Here is a 5,982-nt window from a genome sequence, read left to right as displayed (position 1 = left end):
AGCCAGCACTGTTGAAGACACTGGAGATGTGGAAATGTTGCCCAGAGAAGCTGTGGCTGCCCCATCCCTGAAAGTGTCCAAGGCTGGACAGGACTTGGAGCAACCTGGGATAGTGGAAGTGTCCCTGCCCATGGCAGAGGGGTTGGAACTGGATGAGTTTTAAGGTCCCTTCCAAGCAAAACCATTCTGGGGTTCCACGATTCCATGAAACCCTCTGCTCACTGCTGCTGGAGAAGTTCAGGGCCAGGTACAGGGAGACTCAGCAACCCACCAAGCTGCCTTTTGTTGAAAAATCAGTCAAACATAACCCAGAGTTGGGTCCATCAATGATCTTTTATAGTGGCAGTAAATCTAATATCTCTGCGAAACCCCCTATTTTCTCCCTACGCTGAATGAAACATGAGATCCCTTAATAGAGAGGGAAATTAAAATCTAGTTTTATTGCAGTTCCTGTAACTGGTATCTAAGCTATTAATAATCAATCCATTCTTGCTTAAAAGCCAACATTTATCACGCCAGCGAAGAGGAGCTGACGGGCACTGGGGGGAAAGTACAATTGACTGCAATTACACTTTGAAAAATGTTATCTGTGCCACTGACCACTGGGGATAAAGAATGGGGTTTCTTCGTTGTTTCTTCGAGCTTCACGTTCTTTTTCCCAACTTTTTTGTTGTTGCTGGGTATTTTTTCCTTTCCTTCACCCTCCAGGTCGCCTCGGGTTGAGGAAGGGCTGAGGGAAGGGATCTGTGCTGGCCCAAAGTTGTGGGGACCCTCCTTGCTGTGTCCTGGTGAGTGCAAGTGCCATCCCTCTGCTCCTGCCCCAGCTGGGGACATCGTGTCTTCCTCGTTCCCACCTGGGGACATCATTCCTGGGGACATCATGCCTTTGTCATCCTCGCTGGGGACATTGTGACTGCAGCCACAAAGGGCACCCCTGGCTGTGTGTTGAGGCCAGAGGGTCCCATTCCCTAATTTAGGATAAAATTTAATTTAATTTAGGGTGCAGCACAAGGGCAGTGAGTGCAAGAGAGACTCTAAACCTCCTTTAACAAAACCTCCCCACAAAAGTTTATTGGTTTTATTCCTGCCCTTTCCAACAGGGAAGAAGAGGCTGGTGCAGGAATTGATTTCCTGGAGTTCCTGGTATTAATGAAGCCTCTGACCGTAGATCTCCCCCAGCAATATTCTGCTCCCCACGATAATTCTCCAGGCTCCAAACTTTTCAAATGAGTTTTTGCAATTTAAAATTAATAATTGTTCTGTCTAGAACAAGGATAATTAAATGCCTGTTCATCCTCATTATTGTCAGCCGTGTGATTTGTTGTTTTCTCTGTAATAAAATTAACCGGTTTAACTAATGGGTGCCAAAACTTGATAATTAAAGCTGAGCAAATAATTCGCAACAAATAATTTACCCAGTGGGTTTGGGGGGGTCCATGGTGGGTCTGTGGCTGATGGTGAGGGGCTGGGAGCCAACAGAGGTGCCCAAATCCACTTGGGGCACCTCAGGAAACCCCCTTTTTCTTACAATGGTCATTTTTTAAATGAAAATTCTTTTCTTTTTTTATTTCTAAGGAAAAAGGGTCCCACCACGGGGTTTTTCTCACACCTGAAGCATGAGGCAGATGGTCCATCAGTGTAGGCTCGCCCATGGATGAGGAATCCCATAGGAAAGAGGAGCTGCTCTCAGGTAAATCCCAGTGATGACGTGTAGGTCGTCAAAAAACGGCAATTCTTGGGGAGGAGAGAAATTAAAATAACGAGCCAACAAAAGGAGTTTGGCCAGACACAATCCTCTAACAAGAATGGACTTTGAAATTATGGTTATTAGCAAGGTTTCATTCCAGCAGCAGTTAAAGAAGCTTTAGAAGGTACCGCAATTAATTTGTACGTTTATATTACACATTATAACGCGAGGGGCCATTAACGAGGTGGTGACATTAAATTTAATGGACTTGGTGAATGGGACACTCCGTCTCTCCCTCCTGGGTGTATTCCCTGCACAGCTGGGGTTTGCTGCTCCTGGATTTCTCCACAGGGGCAGCGATTCCGTGGCTGTTCCAGACGTCGGGGAGGACCCTCCGGCACTGGGGGGGGGTTGTTGTGATTCCAGGCTGGTTCTGGGGGACACTGGTGGGAAGCAAAGCCTTGCCCCCAGTTTTGTGGCACAGCCAACAAGGCTCAGATGAACACCAGGAGAATATGAAACGTCTCATACCTATAACTTTAAATTAAAAAAGCAATGTGCTGTTTATTGGCGCTGCCGAGTGTCTCCGGAGCGGGAGGCTCATAAAGATCATATTACAGTACAAGCCATTATGCAAAGAGTTTACTATATATACATTTCTAAATGCTTCAGCAAACAGCAGCCTCCTTATGAGCAGAGCAGGATAACTGGTTCGTTTGGGGTAACAAATGATCCTTGATTTGATTTTAAATGCAATGACAGCAAAATTTATTTCTTATTTAATCACTTGCCAGAGCTGTTGAGGACGGGATGGTATTAAACTGCACAATGCAGCATATGACTACTGAATCAGTTGAAATAGGCATAAGAATATATTATGTTTATAGGATAGAAAAAGATTGTACAGCAATGCATATAACTAGAATGGGTATTTTTGTCATTTATACAGTGGCTTATATCATTATTCCTTCCCGCTTCCAATTTTTCAGTAATAAAAATACAGGGGATGTGATTCTCTTTGCATTACAGATAAAGCATCTTGATTCTTTATTAAATATTTTTATTAATCTGAAGTACTACAAAGCATTTGAGCAGATAAATCAGGCTCCCAATAGTCATTTCCTCTCTGCTATGGCTCTATAAAGTGGATTCATTTATGAGTGCGCAGCACCCGAAGAGAAGTTTTCCATATTCATTAATATGCTTCCTTATGCTCCTGTTTTTCTACCCCACTGTACCATGCAGAAAGGTTCCTAAAACAAGACAGGTCTTGAAAACCCACTCTGTGATCCCTGCCTGGTTTTGTGTCCGATTTAATGAGGAATCACTGCTCAAGTAGCACTCACAGCCCCAAGTGGGAGGATGCTCGGGATCCCTCCAGCTCCAGCTCCCCCAGTCCCAGCAGGAGGATGCCCAGGGTCTCTCTAGCTCCAGTTCTCCCAGTCCCATGGGAAGATGCCTGGAGTGTCTCCATGTCCAGCTCCCACAGCCCCAGTGAGTGAATGCCCAGGGTCTCTCCAGCCCCCTCAGCCCCAGCAGGAGGATGCCTGGGATCCCTCCAGCCCCCTCAGCCCCAGCAGGAGGATGCCCAGGATCTCTCCAGCCCCCTCAGCCCCAGCAGGAGGATGCCCAGGATCTCTCCAGCCCCCTCAGCCCCAGCAGGAGGATGCCTGGGATCCCTCCAGCCCCAGCTCCCCAAGCCCCAGTGAGTGGATGCCCGGGGTCTCACCACCTTCAGCTCCCCCAGCCCCTTGCACCCCACTTGGGGACACCACCATGGTACTTTTGGGGTGAGTGGACAGATCCAACCTCAGGGTCACCCTCTCCTTGTCAGCTCCAGATCAGCACCTTTCCCATCACTGCAACCGCTCTCCCTGTAGGATGTGGGCATCCCATTATTCAGCAGAGAGGGATTTGGGGACGAGCCTCTCCTGGGAGGATGCCCAACACAGTGGGGCTCCCCCAGCAGCTTTCTGAGCCCCTAAGGTGTCTCTGACCTCCTGCTACCCCTCCTCCCCCATCACCCCACATCCTCCCACCCCATGGAAAGCAGCACTTCGGGGCCAGCCCCTCACTTTTGGCCAAGCTCGCCCCGTGCCCGAGCAGCTCCCAGGCACCCCAGGGGATGCTGCCGGTGGGGAAGCAGTGCGGGGGCAGGTCGGAGGCAGCCGCGTTCAGCCTTCGACAGCTGACAAGTCATTTACTCATCGGGGGAAGCTGCGGAGAGGCACAAAGGAATTAAACCTATTTAAAACCCAGCCAGGTGTGCAAACAAGTTTATCCTCTTGTAACAGCTCGCGGTGAATCAGGAGGGCTCCATAAAGGTTACAGCAGCCATGTGGATGTTTAGGGCTCCCCGGGAGAGGTGACATTTAGCACCCGGGTTTGCCGGGGCCGTGGGACTCGCCGGGACCCCCAGAGCCGCTGCCTGAGCCCTGCCGAGCCCAGGGCTGCGATTCCCTGCCCCGCGCTGGGATCGGCCCCATCCTGCCCCTTCATCCCTCCTCGCTGCTGGCACCCCCGGGGGGTTTGGCTTTGATTCCAGGTTTTACTGCAGCAGCTGTGTAACATTTGTTTGCTGTTCGGCTGCAGGAATTACGGCGCTCGGAGAAAGGCAGGGACCCGCCGGAGCTGCTGCTGGCACAGCCCCAGCCTGGCACCACGGGGATCCAAAATGTTCCTCCTCCTCCAGGTCCTGTCTCCGGGAGGATTTAGCCATCCATCTGCCCAGGCTGCTGTTCGTTCCTGCCCTTGAGCATCCCTGCTCCCCCCAGGGCATCCTCACACCCTGCACCAGATGGACGTCCAGCACCCAGGTGGGAGCCCACCAGAATCACAGAAGGGTGTGGATGGGGCTTTTCCCTCTCCTTTCCCACTGATCACACTGGAATAAGGTGAAGCTGGGGTTTGTCCCCGCAGGGAACAGCACTGGGATGGCTGTTTTCATGGCTGGGGACAGTTCAGGGGCTGTTACCCCTCTCTGTGTGCACTGGGGTGTTTTCCTTGCTGGGAGCTGCTGTGGCTGCACGTAAATCCTCCCTCAGCCACAACTGTGCCACAGACGTCCCAGGACAGGAATTTTTTCTCCAGTTTTAGTGCTGGTGTAAAGCTAAATTATGGGAGTTGTCAGCATTAGCAAAAAACCACCATACCTATCCTGCCTGCAAAAGCACAGCAGTGGGGCCTGGGGGCTGGAAGAGGTGGAGGAGAGGTGGGTCAGCTCCTGCTTTCTGGGAATTACAGGGACCAGGCTATTGTGCTGTGGAGTTGGACTGGTGCTGGTGGGTTGTTAACAGTCGAGGTAACTGGTATGGTGGCAAAAGCCATGGCAGGGTGGCAGAGCAGGTGCCTCCATCCCTCCTCCTCCCTCTGCAGTCTCAGGCCCTCCTTGGGGCCCACAGGGAGGAAGGTGGAAGATCCGTTTGAGCTCCATCCAACCCAAAACCCCATGGCACTGCCCAGGCTTGAGCACGGACACCTTGGGAAGCGGCAGAGGTTGGCACCTCCACCCCACAGCAGGTCACTGTGGATGTGGAGCACCAGTCCCTCACTTCCAGGACACACAGACACCATTTCACTTCCAGGACACACCGACACAGCTCAGCACCGGCTCGGGAGCAGCGGAAGAGTTTCACACCTTGGCAAAACAATGTTGAAGGAGGAAATGAGCAGCCAGGAGCTGTAATTGAGATGGATGGAAGGGCACCCGGCTTCCCTCAAAGCGTTCCAGGCAACAGACTGGAGAGGAATATGAAGTGCTGCTGCTCTCTAACGATCGCCACGCTGCGGCTAAATTATTAATGACGAGGAATGATTTCATATTTAATCTAAAGACTATTAATTACACTGCAGAACAGCAACACACACCATCCTGAGAGCCCCTCTCACCAAGTGAATAATTCAGGGATGCCCCATATTTCACCTCAATGTCAAGGAGGGTGGTGACAACCCCCCCCGGGTGAGCAGCCCTGTGGTGTTTGGGGCACACACTGATGTCCTGAGGGGTTCCTGGTGCTGAGGAGAAACCCTGACCTCTGAGCCCACCAGTGAGGTGAAGGGCACTGGGCAGAGGGGGGTTACTGGGGGCTCCCCTGGGGCTGGGGGCATGGCTGTCCCTGCTCACTCGGAGCCCAGTGGCAGCCCCAGCTCTGGGAACACTGAAGACAGATGTTTATTTGTCCAGGATTATTTGCTGATCACTGTTACAGTGATCCAAGATGATCATTAAAAAGTGAAATGGGCTGTTTAATAATGATGCTGAGAGCATGCAGTGTGCCTTGCATTACGAGGATGTT

At 51.3% G+C, this 5,982-nt stretch overlaps 1 long non-coding RNA gene across 1 annotated transcript; it reads left to right on the top strand.

Moving 5' to 3' along the window:
* The first annotated feature begins 662 nt into the window (after positions 1-662).
* On the top strand, positions 663-5,513 carry LOC135424951 (uncharacterized). Its single transcript, XR_010435437.1, has 3 exons — positions 663-788; positions 1,576-1,690; positions 4,380-5,513. It is a non-coding gene; the product is annotated as an uncharacterized LOC135424951 (long non-coding RNA).
* Positions 5,514-5,982: the final 469 nt, after the last annotated feature.

This window comes from Pseudopipra pipra, chromosome 20, assembly GCF_036250125.1.
Source record: "Pseudopipra pipra isolate bDixPip1 chromosome 20, bDixPip1.hap1, whole genome shotgun sequence".
NCBI classification, from domain to species: domain Eukaryota; kingdom Metazoa; phylum Chordata; class Aves; order Passeriformes; family Pipridae; genus Pseudopipra; species Pseudopipra pipra.
Note: the sequence above shows the minus strand (reverse complement) of the source record. Positions and strands in the feature narration are given on the sequence as shown.